The 21,288-nt window shown below is 46.3% G+C and overlaps 1 long non-coding RNA gene across 1 annotated transcript; it reads right to left on the bottom strand.

The window, feature by feature from the left end:
• Nucleotides 1–15,720: 15,720 nt before the first annotated feature.
• Nucleotides 15,721–16,454, bottom strand: LOC120712113. Its single transcript, XR_005690693.1, has 2 exons — nucleotides 16,133–16,454; nucleotides 15,721–15,952 (listed from the first exon to the last, which is right to left on the bottom strand). It is a non-coding gene; the product is annotated as an uncharacterized LOC120712113 (long non-coding RNA).
• Nucleotides 16,455–21,288: the final 4,834 nt, after the last annotated feature.

Below are 21,288 nucleotides of genomic sequence, written 5' to 3'. Positions count from 1 at the left end.
GTCCGAATGGCAAGCACCTCGTAAGCCTGGTTCTTGGTGATCTCCCAAACCTCGGCTCCCATGCTTTGCAAGAAGGCTCTCATACGCACCTTCCAATAAGCATAGTCCTCACCGGCAAACACAGGGATCTTACCAAGACTAGCCATGGTCGCCAAATGGTTTTCGAACCGGTCAAGGTACTGAAAACCTTAACCAAGCTCTGATACCAATTGAGGGACCAAAATGGTGACCAGAGGGAGGGTGAATGGGAGCCGATTCAGAATTCTTGCAATCGAAAGCTCGGCAGAAGATCTCAAGTTCGCACCCAACCCTCAAGTCCTAGGTGAAGCGTAGAGTAGCTATAGAGGAGCTACACTAATGTAAAACAGCCCTAGGAACAAGCGAGAAGTAACGTGGAAGCATACGCGAGGAAACAGCGCAAAAACAGCACGGTATAACTCACCGGTTGATCCGACACACAGATTTGAACAGCGTCGGTTCAACCGATGAGCAGAGCCGGCAGCAGAGAAAAAGTGTGCACCGGTTGATCCGACGGATGGGTTTGAACAGCGTCGGTTCAACCGGTGTTACACACCGGATGATCCGACAAAATCGATTTAAACGTCAGTGTAGTTGTCCAGAGAGAGCTCGAAATGAACTTCTAAGCACCGGTTAAACCGACGGTCACAAATCCAAAGCGCCGGTGCAGTTGTCCAGAGAGATAGCAAAACGAATCCAACAGAGCACCGGATGAACCGACGTTGAGACAAATCAATACGCCAGTTAAACACGTAAAACCACACTCGTGGGATCGCTGGTCAATATACATCGGTTAAACCGATGCTCTTCAAGAGCAATGCACCGGTGCAATTTGCGGACAGCAGAAAACCCTAACGCAGGAAAACCCACTCACCGGTTGAACCGACACCAATGAGCACAAGCGTCGGTTTAACCGGTGCTCGGAAGAACTCTGTCCAGAAATGTTTTTTAGCTCGCGTTCTTCCAAGAACTCGATGATCGAGTGGCCAAATCAAGTCCAAATCTCACCAAATTTTGCAAGCATGATCACAAGGGACTTGTGAACACATCCACAGAAGGAATCGACGTATTACTCCATGGTTTGGGAGAAATCGACGAAATCCTAAGCAAGATTGGGGTTTTCTCAAGAACGCCAAAACTTCAATTCGAAGGAGCTCGTGAATCCGAGGGTTTTAGGGCTAGGCAAGATGGATTAGGAACACCCCAAGGAGTCACAAAATCTTCAAAAAACAACCCGTCACCTTGAGTTCAAGAATCGACAAAGCAAAATCGAATTTCAATCAAGCCAAAGCACAAATCGTATGAGATTGAAATGAATCCAAAACCCCAGAGGGCACAAGGAGGATTGGGCCTCCTTTACCGATCAATCTCAGTACAAAGGTCTCAAAAATCCATCTCCAAAATCCTAATCCTAGAGATGAGAAGGAAGAACAGAGAGGAGGGGAGAGAAGCAACGTGAGGAGAAGGGCGCCTGGGAGAGGGACGTGGTCATCTGGTCTTCTGTGTGCCAAGCCCGCCAGAGAGGAGAGAGGGGTGAGAGGTATTTAAGGTGCCCACGCAAGGGTCCAAAATACCCTTGACTCAAACTAGACACTAAAACGCCCGTAGGGGCAAAACCGGAAATATGTACACGATCTCATCCGACGGCGGAGTTTCTTTCTTCGACTCGAAGCCTTCTCCGCGATGCCGCCATGTTGATGAAGATCCGGTTCATAGTTTTTGGGGGGTCCGCGAAACCCGGGTAGGTGGTCGGTTTTGAGAAAACCGCCAAAACTCCACGCGCGGGAAGATTCCCGCCTCCACGCCGTGGCCCTATACGCCGTTCCCGCCTCGGCCTTCTGACGGCTCTAGACGCCGCCCGACGCCCGTCACCTCCTCGCCCGCAGCGAGTTCCTAGACGCCGTCGACGCCCGTCACCTCCGTCTGTCCCAAGACCGACGCCTGTGCCTCCACGACTTGGCGTCTTCTACCGCCGTCCGCCTGCTTGGTTTTGTGGCGCAAACCAAGAAACCCGCCTTCCGTCGTCGCTTGCGCCCTCGATCCAGGAGTGGACGCCACAGCTACCGCCCGGCATGAGCTCCAGTCCCGGCTGCCCTTCACCGCCGTCCACCGCACGTCCATCGGCCACAGCACCTCCACGGCAGCTCTCCGTCGACACTTGATGCCCGTGTACCTGCAATCCAAATACCAAGCGCACAATTACACCGCACGGTTGACAATTCACTCATCACAAGCAGGATAGAGTACTCAACATTCCTCACGTCTTGAGTACACCACCACTAGAACTTGATCAGAGAAAACTAAATTGACTTCTCCTAGGTTGTGGCATCATTTTCAGCAAATGCTGATCTGTATCCCATATATCATCAAACTTGCTCCGTGGACTAGGTTTTGCGTCACATTTTGAAAGGAACAGAGCGATGGAAGAACCAGGTTGACATTTTTGACAGCTGACCAATTTATCCACCTCTGAAAAGTAATCGACAAAGCAACAATATATAATAATATACCAATCGCAAAAATATGCTTAAAGTATTAAATATATATAGAAAATTTACACTCGCTTGTAGCTACTCCTACATGTGTATCTCATGATGTAGGGTGTATCTGACCTAACAAAGAGTAAGTACGTGAAGTATGTGTGTCTATATATATATAGGTTATAAAGTTTTCCCAAGCAAATTACGAATACATGTTTACTTCAGGCCGACTGGAACCACGCGGGCTCTAGCAAAAGTGTTCACACCTCGGTGGATCTAACAAAAGCTACCCACAAATAAATTTCTTTCTACTATCCTCTTGAACTAATAATGGAGAGGCTTCCCAGCAGCAGCAGCCACTCCATGGATATTTTATGGCACGTCGACGGCGTCGATCCCTCCATCACGCAGTCAAGCTCGTGTTGTCCTATTCGCTTTCGTTGCTTAATTTCAGCATCTCAACTTCTTAAAACCTAACCACTCATGCCAAATTAGCAATATGTTTTAAAAAATCCAGAACAAATGGGCAATATATATACTATGTTACAAGCTGTAGCGAAAATGGCCTCTCATGCCATATTTCAATATAATGTTTTGGCGATTGATGACACACACAACACTTGGACTAATGTGATTGTTAAGATGACTATTCTCAGGCTTTTAGGTTCAAGTACAAAGAGAAGAGATGCGTAGCAAGGCCCGAAGGGCCACCCCTACGGGGGTTCCGCTACTAATGCTCTTCGGTCCAAGGGACAAGAATTGAGGCATTTTGCTATCATCGGTTAAACCGACGTAGGGCAAAATGAACTCACCGGTGCAATCACAGAGAAGGTCTGCGGGCTACGGTTTAACACCGGATTAACCGACGTTGAAGAAAATGTATACGTCGGTGCATTGGCAGATGAAGACCGAGGAAATTACATACACCGGTTGAACCGACGATGCATCGGTCAATTGCATCGGTTCAGTTGTCCAGAGAGGTGGTTTTTGGAGGAACGTGAAGAAGTTACACTCACCGGTTAAACCGACGCTAATTTTACATACACCGGTTGATTGCATCGGTTAAACCGGCGATACACCGGTTAATTGCTAACGGCTAGTTTTTCAAGTAGCAATTTACATACACCGGTTAAACCGATGATGGCTTTTGGGGTACGTCGGATTAACCGGCGTTACGCAGTTTTCTGGCAGCTTTTCTCCAACGGCTACATTTGCTTGAGAGTGCTGGAGTTCAAGGAAGTATACAAGAGCTAAAGATCATCTCCAACCACCATAGAGCTTCATTGTACATCATATAGGCTTAAGCACACTTGTGAGAGTGCTTAGTGCTTGTTTAGGCTTAGTTCTTGAGAGAACTAGCTTGAGAGAAAGTCTTGCTGCGGCAAGCAACTTGTGTACTCGCCGTGTGACCCTCCGACTTGGTGTGGAGTGGCAACGACACTTTGTGCGGGGAAGGAGGCCCCTACTTGGTGTTAAAGCTCCAAGATAGTGAAGACGGTGCCGTGGTGACGCTTCGAGATAGACGGTGGCGGTGACCTCGTCTTTGTGACTTGGCGTCACTTAGCCTTTGCTTGTCGGGAGCCTTGGAGGCGTGGCAAGACGGTGATCAAACGAAGAGACTCGGCATCACACTTGTTCTTTGTGAGCAAGTGGCCGTGGACGTAGGGAGGGACTTTGGTGTCCTAACCGAACCACGTTAAATCGTGTGTCTTGGTGTCTTCACGGGAGTTTGCATATCCTCTCCCTTACCGCTTTACTTACCACATTACGTTTCCGCATTTACTTTTTTTGCTTACCTTTACTTTCCTAGTTAGTTTGATTAGGATTGGCTATAGGTTGCAAGTCTTTTGGGGTAAGTAGAGGGTAGCATAGATAAACCTTAGTCATAACTAGCATGTGTAGGACGTGTTAGGTTTATCTTATGCAATTAGATTGAGCCCTAGGATAGAAAAGCGATTAGCGACCCTATTCACCCCCTCCCCCTCTAGGGTCGGACACCCCGGTGATCCTTACACAAGCCCTTCCAGGCTTCAAAATTTTCAGATGAGACTTGAAATACTTTTGGTTTTGCGATAGTCTCTGTGATGACGAACATGCAGACCGTGTCGACGTACGCGAAGTCGTTTTCCTAACGTCACCTCGTTCATATGAAAGCGTGTTTAGTTAAATTCCGCGTACTTGAATTGCTAGGCGATATATGGTCACCAAAATTATAGCTGATACACACACACACAACATTCTATAAGTAAAGTTATCCTGTTATGCCTTTATTGTGATTTTGGTAATTGGGTGACAACATAGTCAATGAGAATGAGAATAATAAGTTTGTGAACTCATATTTGTAGGATTTCTAGATCCCATCGCACTACACCACAACACCATATTAACAACGGGTGTCAGTTGGTAAAAGTGCAGTATTAGCAATAGACAGTCCATGGATAAAACTTACCAATGAATAATCTTTTGGTTATCCTTATTTTATAGAGAAACAGTCTGTCGGCAAATCGTGATACTACCCAATGTATGGTTACAAATGTTTCAATTGGTTTTCTTGTACAGTACTAGCAGGATTATTTTACTATTTTGAATTTATTAAACTCTTTAGTATCAAAACCACGCACCTGCACTTAGTTGTGTTTTTTCATTTTACACTAGTTCATTGTTTGTCTGATTAGAGTACAAAGTTCAACCTTCCGAGTACCCTTTGATTGTTTATTGAGCTAGCTTGGTGCTTGGGCTGGGTAATGCATCTGACTTTCTATTTTTTTTATCATAGTGGATGGTTGATGAAAAAGAATTAAGAGTCCACTACTGGAAAAAGGCCCTTAGGCACCGGTAGAATAGGGCCTTAGGTACCGGTTTTTCCAACCAGTACCCCGAAACCGAGACCAAATGCTCTTAGCTTTAACACCAGGTAACACAACCGGTACCAATGGCATTCATTTTTGTCAAAAATATGCATGCGGTGGTGGCTGGGATTCGAACTTGGGACTTCTTGCGTGTGCACCTTTCTTACCATCTCACCTACACATCACTTGTAATGGGAAGAGAGATATTTTCCTTTTGATGTATCGCTTGGATGAGCCTTAGGTACACCAACCGGTATCTAAGGCTCGTAAGGTACCGGTTGGTGTTACCAACCGGTACCTAAGGCTCATGCATAGGTACCGGTTGATGGTACCACCCGGTACTAATGTAAATATTACCATCCGGTACCTGTACCAATCGGTACCTAAGGCTCATCCATAGAATCCATCAACCCCAAAAGTACCGGTATGAAAATGAACCGGTACCTATGCTAGCATAGGTACCGATTCATCTTCATACCTGTACTTTTAGAGTGGACCTTTGGTTTGTTTTCTACTAGTGGTCATTACACGTCGGGTGCCCTAAAACCTTGGGACTGGTTCACAGCTTGGCTTGTAAAACCTGTTGAAACATGGCAGGTAATATTCCATTTTGGCAATCGTTTTCATCATTTTCAAATGCATTTTTCCAAGTAAAAATATTGGCAAGCATGTTAACAATAAAGTTATGCTCTCCATCGTTGCAGGACATTAGGCAGAAACTCGAAGAATCTCTCCCTGGAACTGCTGGGGGGACCCACATGACCAGCTGGCTGTCAAAATATTGTTCGTTGTCCCATTTTGCTTGTGTTGACATCAGAATTGGAGCAGTTAAGGTTTGCTGGACAATATATGATAGATTGAAACCGGTCAAACACTGCTCTGCAGAAATCACGAAGACAACGAGAGAAATGGTAATCCTGCTAAAATTAATCGTGACAAATCAGTAAATTTTATCAAACTATTCAACAATATCTTTTGCCAATTGCTTCCCTGGCAACAGTGCTAGAAATGCTTGTTGGCATTTCTTATACCCAATAGAATATGTATTCCGCAAGCGCACAGAATCACCGTTGTAGCACTTCACCTGGGAGGAGAGTTGGACAAAAAATTCGTAACTCGCTAGCTCGCTCGACTCGCTCATTAATAGCTCGGCTCGTGCTCGACTCATTTTATAACAAGCCAGCTCAATTTATATCGAGCTAGCTCGCGAGCCGCTCACGAGCCATAACGAGCCAAGTTAATTCTCAAGCCAGCAACTGAAATTGGCTTGACCCATATAACCATACATCCCTCGGCAGCTCGGCCCAGCCCAATTCTAAATTGTGGATCAATCAATGGATGGATTATGTTCTCCATTATTAAAATTATAAGTACTTTGTGTTTGTTGCTCACTTGCTTTTATAATCCCCTTAACTGTGTTTTTATGATTTAGCTCGCGAGCCAAACGAACTGGCTCGAGCTTTTTAGCGAGCCGAGCCAAGCTGGTCTGCTGGCTCGTTTGTATAACGAGCCGAGCCGAGCCAGTTTGTTAACGAGTCGAGCTATAACGAGCCGAGTTGTAACGAGCCGAGCTGGCTCGATATCCAGCCCTACCTGGGAGTATTCCAGGGTATCATAATTTCCTCTGGGAAGCACTATGGATAAAACAGTATCGAAGAATCGTATGACAAATTTTACTAGAGATACCAACCAACAAACTTAGTCGGGGTAAGCCTGATAAGATAGATAAGATAATGGCCAAGCAATGACCGTCTGACACTGGTGACTAATCCTTAAGAGGTAAGCAGCTGGGAGGATAACGAGTAAGAAAGATTCCTAAAACACTTCTAAACTATCAAGGTAGCCTCTCTAGATTAAACCTTGTTTCTAACTAGTTATCGGGAACCTAGAGCTTACTTTGGCAGCCTTAGGGAAGGACTCAGACTGGGGTGAGAAGAGTGTTCAATGATAATCGGCTACTACTGCTATGAAAGCATCAAACGTGGTGGACTACAAATGACGGATATGGCTGTCACTACCTGCCGCCTACCATAGCGGTACCGTGGGGTGGAAGACACTTTCTAGCTAACACCGAGCTCAGACACCACATCCGTACTTGGTGTTAGAATTTCTATTGACGCGTTCAAGAGAAATGCCCCTCCACCTAGGGAACTGAATTGAGCCCCCTAGTCCAGGCGAGAAAACCCGTAAGATAAGACCCCAATAAACAAGAAAGATATAAACCCTAAGCTAGAGGAATTACTTCCGCACACAAGCAGGGTAACTTGGAAAGATAAATAAATACGGAAAATAAAGCTGGCTCGAAAAGATAAAGAAGATAAATTATATTGATAAAAGTCAAAGGAAAAGATACAAGAGCTTATACCCAACTTCCGACGACGACTCCGGAATCCCAAGACAAGCTCGACTCGACTCTAACTCCCAGAATACTAAATCTACTCTAGAAACTAAAAATGAGAGAAGAGAACTCCTTGGTGTGAGTCTCACAAGTGAGGATGGGAGCCTATTTATAGATGCTAGAGATCGGTATTTGGCCGGGGCATCATTTGTAAGCAAGAGGGTCGGTTGACGTAGCTCCCACATGAAGATGAGCTCGAGACGCTGCAAAGTGAGGCCGGCCAGCCTGGGCCGGCCGGTCTTGGATTTTTGCCGTTTGGCACCAACCTTCTCGTGGACGCTCCTGATCTTCTCTAGATGACATTGGATGGTTGCTTCAATTTGAAGTTAAATGTTGGTAGGCCGGCCGGCCTCTCTTAGGCCGGCCGGCTTGGGTTTGGCATGTCTCGGCCCTCCGTTTCACTAACTTCTTAATTGACGGGTGCATGATTTCCGGAGAGGCGGTTTTGGGCCTAAAGATCAGGGTAAGTGATGTAGGTGGGTCCTTCAATCCATGTGCTAGGCCTTTCGGTCCATTTGATCAAACCGATGTGCAATCCATGGCTCAGGGGCAATGTAAGCATGCCACTTCACTCCTGGATTGAAGACGTGGCAGGGTATGTAGAGGTGCCAGGCCGGCCGGCCTAAGTGAGGCCATTTGGCCTGGGAATTTGGCCATTTTGCCTAATTTTTGGTACAAAATATCCTGCAAGCACCACTCATCCAAAATTTGTGGAACATGTTAGAAATAAGCAAAATATGTATGGAACATAGTGCAAAACCAAATTTATTTCCGAGAAATTGACGATCAAAATGTGAAATAATGGCCATCAACAAACTCCCAGGGCGAAACCGTCGCCACCCGCCTGGAGGACATCCCTCACCATGTTTGAGAAATCATCGGCCACGGAGTTCATCGGTGGGCTGCCGTCACCTTGGCAGTGGTCTAGACCCAATCCGGAAACGACCTCCGGGCCTTGCATCTCGTCTTCCTCCAATGAGAGGTGCGGGAGGAGTTCAAAGAGCTTGTGGATGAGCTTAACAGGGTCACCACCATCATCGGCGAAGAAGTCAATGTTAACAATGTAGTCAACAACGTCTTCTTTTCCGACGAGTAGATAGTAGAAGTAGCAGTAGGAATAGAAATTTAGCCATTGTAACTGCCTGATCTCACCGATCGACTTCTTGTAATACATAATCTCTAAAAGAAAAGATCAGCTTTTTCTTCCATTTACTTATGTCTGATGTTCTGATGAAAATGAATGCCTCCTTCATACATTGGTTTCTGCACTATATAGAAATATATTTCTGCTCCTGTCAACCAATCGAGATGCTAACGACAAAATCCATGTGTCTTGATAATCATTCTGTTAGAACTTTCATTATTCTTTCCAGCAATTTCAAAACTCAGACAAAGCAATAGAACTGACAATATTAATATCCGAAGCAATCTTCTTCTCTTCTGATCGATTCAGAACAAAAGTTACCCTAGCAATGAATCAGCAACCATCTCACCTCGACAGTGAGCAACTCCTCCAATATTACAAGCAAACGAAAGAAATCCAGAAGATATAAGCTAGCCCTTTCATCTAGCATAATTCAGCAGACTCCAAATCAACTGACATCGATCACCAAGATACAACCAAAGTGAATCAATCTCATCTTGCGTGAAGCCCTTTGTTTGTGAGTATTTTTTTTTGCACTTAGGGCGATACATAACGTATTGGCCATGAAACAACCGACGCTCGAAACAATCGGTCAATTGGTCGAAACTGTTTCTCAATGAAACCCTTTTACATTTGTATACATTTGTATCATCTAGCAACGATATACAATACCGGCTATAAAAGGATCGATTACAATAATCATCCATCTGAATATGCTCAGACTTCCTCAAATCCTTTTCTTCTTTCACTTTTTATGCTAAAGGCGAACGCAGTATCGGCTATACCTCATCCTTTAGTAATCACTCAGGATGATTCCTCTTGGCCGATTTCCTGAATTGTATCTAATTTGAAATCTACCATCTTCAGGACTTCTCTTTCCTAGGCTTCACCTGATATACACCTCATGCTGAGGCCCTGCCACACGTCAGGATCGGTTGTCGCAACGCTGAATGATGAATCAGCGTGCAAATCTCCACAGAATCCCCGATCCACTGCATAAGGCACTGATGCATGGTAGATGGTACACAACAATTGGCATAGATCCAATCTCTGCCCAGAAGCGTGAAATATGAGCCTTTGCCATTGATGACAAAGAACATGGTCAGCAATGTCTTGCTCCCGATCGTTAAGTCAACACAAATTGCCCCCCAAGTTGATGAGACGGCACCCTCGAAATCCTTGAGTACCATATTAGTCTGGATCATATCGCCATCTCCTAGCCCAAGCTTTCGATAGGTTGCATATGGCATGATGTTCACAGCAGCACCTCCATCAACCAACATCTTGGTCATCAGCCTGTCGTTGACGTACCCATTGAGGAACAGTGGCCTCAAGTGTTCGTGTTCCTTGTCATCCAGCTTATCGAATGTCACTGGCATTGGGTCTAGAGATAACTATGTCATGACCTGCTCTACCTCGCCATCAGATGGGGCTTTGAACTCCGGTGCCATGACCTGCTCTAAGATGTGCCATTGATCTTTAACATGTCACTCGTGGGTATCATAAAGAGGGTTTTTAGCATTCCATTTCGGGACTTTCCACATATACACAGCCACGCTGTAACGATATCCAGCATCCAGCTTTGCGTCTGATCCATAAATGGGTGGCACTCACATGTTTTCCTAGAGAAGATGTTCGAACCGTTCGTGTCGATGAACTTCGTATTCTTTACGCCATGGTGAACAAAATAAAAATTTCCCCTGTAAAAGAAATGGTTCGCCAATGGTTAGGGAATTTTCGAATGGTTGGGCCTGTTGAATGCACTTCCCTCGTTACGCATATTGCTAATGGTTTGGGTGTTCTAAGCTGGGCACAAATTTCTTATATTGCTGCTCCTCGCATAACAATCGATGTAGCTTATTTGGTTTAGGGGCACACCTTAAAACACAGTCCAGATGGTTCGATTTTATTTTTCTTTCCCGGTAATGTAAATGAAATCCCGCTTCCTAACCCGGGGCTTCGTTAATATGAAAGTCGCAGCTTAACATTTGAGTTGCAGCCTTTGGAAGCTCCTCGTAGGAGTAGTGTGTCCAGAAGGATGACCAAGAGCAGATCTCAGAATGCTGCAATAGAAATGCCGCCTACACTGCCACATGCTTTTCATGGCTATGTAGGTGGGTATGCTCCAGCTGGGGGGGTGGCCAGATCCTCATCCGGGTATCAACCCAGTTGGGACCAACATATTCCGCAACCAGGGGCCGGTGGATCATCATGGCAGAGCGCAGGCAGCTCCGACTGGGATGTAACACCCTAATTTAAATTTCAACAATTAATAATAAATTTAATTGGCTTTATTTAATTTTCTAAGGTTTATTATGATTAGTCTTGCAATTAATCTAATTTTGTTTCACAAGTAATTAAAATTTTTCTAGGTTTGAACTTGTTTGTGCATTCATGCTGGTGCATGGTTTTATTTCGGTTGAGTGCCTAAGGTTTGAATTCAAACTTGTGTTTGAATTCAAATAGATTTGAGTTGGTTTGAAAAAGAAAAGAGGAAAGGAAAATAGAAAAACCCCAACCGGACCTAAACCCAGCAACCCATCCAGCCCTCCAACCCAAGCCGCCGGCCCAAACCAGCAGCATCTCGGCCCATCTTTCCCTCTCCGCTCGGGCCAACCCGCTCGCCCTGAGGCCCAGCACCACGGCCCAGAGCGCCCCCCCTTCCCGCATGGCAGCCCAGCCCTCTCCTCCTTGCTTTTTCCCCCGCGGCCCACCTCGCCCCGCCTCCCGCTCGGCCCGCTACCGCCTTCAACGCAGCAACCCGCGCTCGCTCCTGATCCGCAGCCAGCAGCGCGGCCCGCGTCACACGCTAGTGCGGCTGACAGGACTGGCCCACCCGTCAGCCAGCATAGTGCCCGATCGCAGCACCGCGCGCTCGCCGCGTCGTCACCTCCCCCTCCAACCAAGCGCGTAGCCCCAGCTGTCGGCGTCTCCACCCAGCGCGCGCTCGCCCCTCCTCTGCCTGACTAGCCTGGCCCACCTGTCGGCCCCTTCTCCCTCCTCCCGCACCCTCCGCTCGCGCACCGGCCTCCGCCCGTGATCCCCACCGAGCATCTCGCCCACGCTCAACAGCACGGACGCCCAGGAAACCCCGGCCGCTCTCCTTAAATGACACCCCCGTGGCTCCCTACACCTCACCTTCCCTTTTCACCGCCGCCAGCCCGAGATCCAGCAACCTCCACCTTGCTCCGCCACGCAGAGGCCTCTGCACCGCCGTGCACACGTCACGCCTGCACCACCGCAGCCCTCGCCTCGCATCCTGAACCACCGGATCGGCATTCGACAGCTGCGATCTGATAGGGCTGAGGTCAACCAGACCAGAAAACAGTCAGCACTAATAGTTTTTGCTAAAGAGCCCCTCAGCTTCTTCAAAATAAACCCGCAGTCCTGAGCAGTGTAAAGATAATTCCAAATCCGCCCCTGCTTTTATGTTTTAGACCCTGAACGTGTGATTTTGCAGTCTAAATCCCAGACCTAAGGTTTAATTACGTAAAGGCCCCTAGTTTTTGCTCCAGAGCCCCTGAAACTTTAGTTTTCTTACAAATAGGCCCCTGGTTACTGTTTTAGCCATATCTTTATTGTTTTAAATCTGTTTTAGTTGATTTTCGCGCTCACGCGATCGTTGTAACGCGTAGAATAGTTCTAGCTTAGTTTTGTTCACTGTTTTTATGTATTGTTGTACTGTTTCTTAGTGTTTGTCTTTGTTTGCATGTATGTGTATGTGCTGGACTTGTTTTGGCGTTGCGATCGTGAGTAGACGTTGATCCTTCGGAGGAGTACCAGTACCCGTAGCAGCCACCGTCTTCAGAGCAGTTTGAGCAGCAGGAGAACTTTGAGGAAGGAAGTATAACATGAACAACACCTATCACCTTTAAATACATTTTCATACTGCATTTTAATATTGTATGCCTATAAGGACTTTCCTAGCCACTTTATGTCCTTTATATATATCCCTTGGGTTGCATTTTGGTTAGTTGTGCTAGGTGCCGTGTTATAACACACTTGGTCGTTTTTAATTAATTTGATTAATGGTATATGCAACTTAATTCTGGGAGTGGCCCGTTTGAGTGGCTCACGTCTCGTTATAAAATGGTTTTTCTAGAAACATGGTTTAGGGGGCCAGCACAGTGCTTACTGCTTTGTTGGCCACTCTCCATAAGGGTCGGCTCATAGAGCGACAACCTGGGATAACAGTGCTACCACAAGACTGGAATGGGATGGTCTTGGCTTACTAATTAGGTCATTTTGGTTCGGGAGTAACTTACCAACGGGGCAAGAGGAAGGGTGAGCTTCAATGGTCCCTGCGCTACGAGGCTTGGTCTGTGTTATCTTGTACCCCCTCGAGGTGGGCCCCATCGTTGCGGAGCCTGATTCCTTAGTGGTTACACCTTACCAACGTGATTCTTTGTAACGGCCTCGTAGTGAGTTTGCTAGTCATCTCACCTACGGAAGTGTGATGAACAACTAGCGTAGCTCATGACTTGTGGGTAAAGATGTGCAACCTCTGCAGAGTGTAAAACTGGTATATTAGCCGTGCTCACAGTCATGAGTGGCCCAGATCCTCCTTTTGATTGGTGGGGTTATCTTCCTTTGATTAGGGGGGTTCCCCGGGTGGTTTGGTTTGGTTCTCAGTAGTATCATAATTAATTCTGATTAATTACTATATAACTGGGGTATGGTAACTCATCAACTTGTAGTAAATAGCTTTAATAAAACTTTGCCAAGACTAAAAGCTAATGCGGTTGAGTCAGCCAACCTTAGAGCCTCATAGTTTGTGTTATACTTGTTGAGTACAAGTTGTGTACTCACACTTGCCCCCTCTACTTTTTCCTCTTGTTCTTTTAGGGACACCCTACTGCTGCTCAGTTCCTGCCGATGCGAGGGAGTTCACTCAGAGCTAACAGGAGTACGAGGACTTCTAGGCGTTCGTCTCCCAGTCGACGTCCCTGTGGTGCCCAGCTTCCAAGAGACTTCGTATATGTATTTTACGCTTCCGCTGTATCAGACATTTTGTCATTAATGTAATAAATAACATTTTTATTTGCTTTATTATATCTTTTTACGTGATATGTGCTGTGATATATTATTCATTCTGTTGTATATACGTGTGACTTGATCCGGGCACGTATATGATTGCTCGGTTTATGTCCTTTTATAAACCGGGTGTTACATGGGAGCTGGGCGCAAGGCTCAATTGGGGCTACAGTGGTAGCTCTGGAGCACCTCCATTCTCTGCAGCTCGACACTCATTTTCAGCACGAAGCTACCATAAACTATGCCAAGGGATCCGTGACATCAACCTTCGGGTGGATGACATTGATCACACCACGTAGCAGATCCAAAGCACGATCAACCAGCACATCGACAACACCACGCAGAGCACGCCCGACAAGATGCAAATCTTGTCTGCATGATCGATATGCTGAAAAAGCAACAAGAGGATCATGAGAACTACATGCGGTCGTTGTGCTACGACGTCGGACCCAGTCAGTAAGCCAGCTTGGGGGAGGAGCCCCGGAAGGTAACATGTATCCTTGCATTTGCATATTTCCCTTTCCATTCATTTCATTGCAATGCATTGCATTTATAAAAAAAATACTGCTCTTATTTCCGTTAGTTTATTTATCTTTATTTTTTCCAATGAGCGGTAAGAATGTTTTAGTTTTTCCAGTTGAAATGATGAACAATTGCTCTATCTTATTCCTCTCTTTTGCTTAGTTTACAACTTGTATTCTCCAAGAATTGGGTTTGTTGGTTGTAAAAAGTTTACCTCAAACTTGAATTTTTGTGGGTTGCAAATGCATGATCCACGTCTAAGTTATTGAGAAGTATGATATGATCAATTAGAGTTGCTACAAACATGTTCTAAGCAAAACTTTACGCCTGGAATATTTATCTTTCAGAATGACAAAATGAGAGGTTCCTCAATGATGAAAAATTCCTATGTATTAGAGCTATATGCATGGAGCTTACAATGAACAAACCGATACACATGCTGCTTGTTATCATTTTGAGCTTTGTCGAACGTTGTGACCGTTGTGAGTTCCTTTTCATGCTCTCATGATCGAGATCACGTACACACCACTTCATTTGCTAAGCTTTCAACACCAGGAGATAGCAACCACATGCCACCTATAAAATTACCACATAAATACTCCACAAATATGTAATCTCTCTCTCTCTCTCTTTTAAATCTCGTATCAAGGACGGCATGGGCTACTCAAAAAAATTGGACACATGAAGGTCCAAGAACTGAAAAAAATATATGGACACATGAAGGTCCAAGAAAAAAAGAGAGAAGCCATGCCCCTAAATAAAAAAATGAGATATTATCTATGGAGTTACATCTGTCCATTTCACTTGCCACTTATTAATCACACACATGCACATCTCGATCATGGTTGTATGACTTGTTTACTCTATTGGGTTCAATTTTTGATTTTGCAAAATATTTGGTACAAGTATGCCATATCATTTTCCTAGACATGAGCTCCACATAAACCATATTTAGAGGTAGCAGAAAGAGGGCATAATCTTTGGCAAGGATGTATACATATTGAGTGATTTGAGAGTATGGATGCAAGCGGGGCGGGTGGCGGCTGCCCGCCCCGCGTCCGCACGCGCCGCAAACTCTCACGCGGGCAGCTGCGGCGGCCCGCATAGCGCCGCAAGTTTTTGCGGGCTTTGCGGTAGCCCGCGTAGGCCGCGTCACCTCGAGAACACTGTCCGCACTAGCAAAGCTAGCAGAGCTGACCGTCCGCACTAGCAAGCTAGCAGAGCTGACGTTTCCAGATTTTGCAACTAATGTGTAACAAGTCTATAACAACTATATGTTCCAGATTTTGCAACACCATAAATCGAAATCCAAATATGTGTTACAACTATACTTCAGCATCCGATGATGACATCGGCAAGTGCTCGGAAAGACTAAAATGGATTACATTACAGAACCACACTAATCTATTAGCACTGTACTTGGAATCACTTTTTCTCCTCATTTTTCCTTCTACGTGGCTTAGCAATCCTGCTGCTGCAGCTTCTTCGATTGCAGTCTAACATCTACCTGCATTCTCAAAAAAGAACACATCATTAGTGAATTGAAGGAAAAGGTGGTTGTACTTAATAATGGGATCAAATAGTTAGAAATTAATGCAAGTAAAAGATCTAGGGCACCAAAATATGCAGGTAAAGATTTGCCTAGTTTTGTATTGTGCAAATCTGATGACACTAAAGTATGAAATACCATTTTGAAATACCATCTTCAACTAGGCTGCTCTTTCAAGGCTCCTGTTCTTGTGATCTGAAGAAATGCGGTCCAAAGGACTCCCTACTACTGCAAATCAATGATCAGCAAACTGGAAGCGAAAATGAGCCCAGTTGGAATACAAGTTTAGGCAACTCCTTGTTCACTAAAGAAAAAGTAAACTGCATGCAAGTTAACTGCTATCAAAACTGTCCACTACATCCAATTTATTTGAAGGCATAGGCAGTTACTAGCCATTCACTGCATGATGTAAAAAGGTTTTCCATACCCAACTGGTAGTTGATACATGCTCAAACCTTCAGTAGCTATAATTAACTAGCATAAAATCTTTTACTGCAATGAGAAACTTGGTCACAAAGATGTAGTCAAGATGGTTAATTAACAAAGTTTTCAGTACGGATGGTGCATTGCTTGGATTTATTTCTCAGGGTGCACACCTTTTAAGTGGAAAGATTACAGTTTGTAGTCTGCTGAAAAGCAATTAAGACAGAAAGATCACCTCAGTTCAAGAATGCAAGCCTTATTTCCCAAAAGCTCTGTGTAAGAGAATTATTGTTGGGTGAGCTAGTTATCTCCGGCCAGTGATCAAGCACATTTGTTTAGGAACATGCATGGACAAGTCAGTATAGTTAGGAATATGAGATTAAGAAGATCTAGGAAGTTGCTGTGCCTGATGTCCAGCTGTGGGAATGGTGGCAGCAGGGGAGGAGCCCTGATGTGCAGGTCGGAGCACCTTTGCCCTCTTGCCAAACTCAGAGCTGACCTTTCGTTTTTTCCCTGTTGTCTAGATTCCTCCCTGTTCTTGACGATGGGGTTCAGGGACCTGGGAAGGGATGGGTGCTGCAACGAACGTAGGAGTGGGCCAGGGGAAGCAGCAAGGAGGCCTGGAACCATTCTTTTCGATGGCACACGAGCGGACGGAGACACCATGGATACGCCTCCTACACAGATACCAATAGATCTTGCGCGCGCAGAGCTGCTGAGGAAGAAGAAAATGGAACAGAACAAATCAAGAATCGTCATGCTCCCTGAGAGTGCCCGCACCATCTCTCGAAGAAAAAATGACCGAGGCGAGGGAGTAAGTATTCCTTACCAACAAATCGAGACGGATCCGGTGCTCGAGTCGCCGCTGGAGTGGACGCTCCGGTGGGTTGGTGGGGGGTGGTGCCGGCATCGGCGGAGACGGAGCGGAGACGAAGACGAAGTGGTGCCGGCGGCTTCGGAGGCGGAGCGGAGTGGCGCCGGCGGCTTCGGAGCCGCCGGCCGGCGGAGTGGATCGAGGGGAGATGCCGGATGCGAGCCTTTGGTTTTGCGAGCTACGCAGCGCCGCTGGGCATCGCGGCCAGGCCGCGAAGCGCCGCTTCAGCTCTGCGGGCCCATTGGCGGCGTTACGCGGGTATGCGGCGCGGGTCAGCCTAGCGGGCTTGCGGCAGAACCCGCCCCGCTTGCATCCCTATTCGAGAGCATCACTTGAGGAACTCAGTTTTTATTTATAAAATTCCTGAAAACCTCCGGACATGAAGTTGAGCAAGGAATGGGTATGTGGTGCTCTATGATTCGTTCTATTTCTCAAGTGCCCAAGATAGGAAAAGTGCATGATGCCCCATGGAGATTAAGGTAAAATGGGTAAACAAAATCATGACCAACTTATTCAATTTGAGGTAGAATATTTTGTTGTAATTTGAGCATGATGGAGAATGAATTATTGCAACAACTCCTGATCAACAACCTAAAAGTTTAGCTTTGCTCAGGGACGAACAAAGTTCGGCTTGGGGGGATCTTGTTGACACTCATTAATAACCAATTCTGAGCGTCAACATTGTCAAAATAAATGGATGAACTTGCATTCCTCACACTCATATTGCTAATAAATCACCAAATTCCACATGTCCCTCTAGAACTTTATGAATGCAGATTTTGGACTGAAAATGAAGGGCAATCATACCCTTTAATCCAAGGAGCGAAAACCCATCCAATCAAATGCCTCCATGCAAGCATCACATGGATTGGAGGGCCCACAAACCTCAGCAAACCAATGTATATCAAAGCAAGTCAGTACCCAGAAGAATCAAGGCCTACAGACTAGCCACTCAACCAAAGGAGAAGGCTACAGGGGCCAGGCCATGGTCGGCCGATGGCCCATGGGACCCACTGCCTTAGTTCTTCCACGTGGAGGCTGTTGGTTGGATGATAATGTCGGTTTGAGCTGCAATCACAGAAATCTCGGGCAGAAGGCTGATGGTTCCCATATATATATATATATATATATATATATATATATATATATATATATATATATATGAGGGGAGGGGCTCCAAATGAAGACACACTTGACAATGCCATGACAAGAGTAGAAGCACAAAGATGTAGTCGTACCTACATTTGTAGAGGTCTTAGGATTAGTGGAATTTAGGTTCGGAGTTGTAGTTCAAGGTCTTAGAGTCTACATGAAGAGTATGGTATGTTTGTATCTTCTCTTTATGTAATATCTAAAGTTTGTACTAAGAGTCTATTTATTTAATGCATGTTTGGTTCATATGCTTCTGTATGTGATCCTGTCATGAGTATGTTTGGGTGATCCTTATTTTTCTTGTCAATGAATCTCTTTCGTGGTGTGTGTTTCATCCCCCTTAATCGGGCGCTATAGAACTAAGGCTCCGGATAGAAAAGGATGTTCTTGCACAAGGCTAGAGTGGTACTCGTTAGTGCAGACGTGATGTCTGGATTAATGATTATGTTTGAATGCAACTCTATCCCACGGTTTGTAGTGGTAGCCGGTAGGTAGTGACTGTCAGACCCGGGGCAGCGAGACTGCTTACAGACATAGAATGTTCTAGAATAAGGTATAGCGCATGGATATGCCTTACCGCGTATGTAACTACTCGTACAGCAGTAGGACTAGTTGGCAGGAAAGGAATCTACCAGAACGCATCGGAGTAGAACTCTATCTGTACTCAGCTGGGACTTTCCATGTAACCCTATCCCCCAGACTATATAAGGGCGGACAGGGACCCCTCCAAAACACACGATACACATCACGATCATCGATCAACCCCAAAGGCAATACAAACAACCACACAGGACGTAGGGTATTACGCTCCAGCGGCCTGAACCTATCTAAATCTCTATGTTCCTTGCACCATCGCGTTCTGATCTTGGCGAGTCCCTGCCTACAATCTACCATCTCGGGGTATCCCTCGGTGGGCTTGGCGGTAAAACACCGACAGCTGGCGCGCTAGGCAAGAGCATTCGCCAACGATCACCGGAAGAATTTGATGGCCTCTTTCAGCTTCGAATCGACAGTGCTCGATGAGGGCACGACTTTCATCTTCGGTTCATGGGTCTGCGTCGCCGATGGCTCTGGCGGCTTCAACAGTCACCTGGCCGACCCCATAAACTCAGGATCGTCCTCTCCAGCTTCACCCAACGGAGCTGGAGAAGCTCTACTTCCAGAACGCATCGACGAGATCGATAGATTATCTATTTTCGACGTGACAACGACACGGTCTCCTACGACACTTATCGGACTAGATTCAATCTACCCCGAAACGCCACCCAACTACACAATGTTTGGGCTACGCAACGCAGCTACCACCAACATGACGGCCATGCATCATCACCTCGCCTACGGAAGATCCAAGAAGGAAGCCACCACTTGTTGGGAGGCGCCTATTTATGATTCATATCCGGACTCAGATGGTGATTCTACTCGAAGCTTGGACGAAGACTTGAGCTTGATCATAACATCAATGCCCCAGGGTCGTTTTGTATACTGGAAGGGTTTTGAACCTGCCGAACTACTCGACGACCCTCGCCTAATAGCCTACATCCCGGACCTGCAGTTCCAGCATGGTAGACCCCTCTCTCCGATTGAAGAAGTAGCCGAGACGGTGCTGGTCGACTACAACACTACTCATGAATCACCTCCCGAGCGTCAAATCTGCGCAACTATCCCGGGCACTCATCACCAAGAAGGAGACGCATCCCGTTTTGCTACTGAAACCCCGGATCAAGTCTCCAATTATGAGCTTTCAGCAAACACCCCGGCAGATGAAACACAAGAAGACAGAGAAGCTAGAAGAGAAAGAAATTACTGCCGTGCCACCCGGAGAAGGGACGCTTCCACGCGTATACAGAACCGTAGGGTCCCACCCATTGGCCCTTGCAACCTGCATCCCGCCTTCGACGACGTAGGCGGACCTCCTTTCCAGCATCCGGTCATCAACCTAGCTGAAGCCACACTTTTGATGCAAAATCTACCCGATACTCCGGAAACTCGCCGGATGCAGTTCCTGACCAAAGAAGCCATGTACCAGATGGACAAAAACAGAAGCCCACCCCCTTTGTCCTGGGGTAGCCACACTTCTCCAAGACCAAGAGGAAATCAAGAAGCCAACCGGTACCAACACCAGCGACCTCAATGTCGACAGGAACAATAGTACAACCAAAAAGATTACCAAGACGAGAGCCAAAACCCCAGGCCATCAACAAGCCAGGAGCACAGTTATGGAAATCGCCGCGACGCGCGTGATATCATCAATGCTCGGCGACGCCGACGCATGTTGGATGAGACAGATTGTTTCCCCGCTTTCTGCCAGAATATCAACTACACCGAGTACCCGCGTGGATTCAACCCCGCCAACTTGCAAAATTTACAGAAGTATAACGGTAAGCAAGATCGACGCCAGTGGCTTCGTATATATTCAACTGCTATTGAAGTTGCAGGAGGGACGAACTCTACAAAAGTAATCTACTTCCCGATGGCCCTCGAGCCAGCACCTCTGACATGGTTGGAAGGCTTAAAGCGGGACACCATCCACTCATGGAAGACTTGAAGGCGCTCTTCATCGACAACTTTCAAGGCTCCATCCATCGTCCTGCTACTCGAAACGACCTTCGGCTATGCAGGAAAGAGCATGGGGAAACTTTGAGGTCATACCTCAAACGATTCTTCGATACCCACGCCACCATCGCCAACATCGCCGACGACGACATCATCGACTGCTTCCACAACGGACTTGCCACGCAACAACTCTACCGTGACTTCAGACGCAACCACCCCAGATCGGTCATGGCCCTCCGAGATATGATGCTACAGTGGGCAGATCAAGAAGAGCAAGAGCAAGATCGTTTCC

The sequence above is a fragment of the Panicum virgatum genome, chromosome 6K, assembly GCF_016808335.1.
Source record: "Panicum virgatum strain AP13 chromosome 6K, P.virgatum_v5, whole genome shotgun sequence".
NCBI classification, from domain to species: domain Eukaryota; kingdom Viridiplantae; phylum Streptophyta; class Magnoliopsida; order Poales; family Poaceae; genus Panicum; species Panicum virgatum.
The sequence above is the reverse complement of the archived record's forward strand: the minus strand, read 5'-3'. Positions and strand labels throughout refer to the sequence as shown.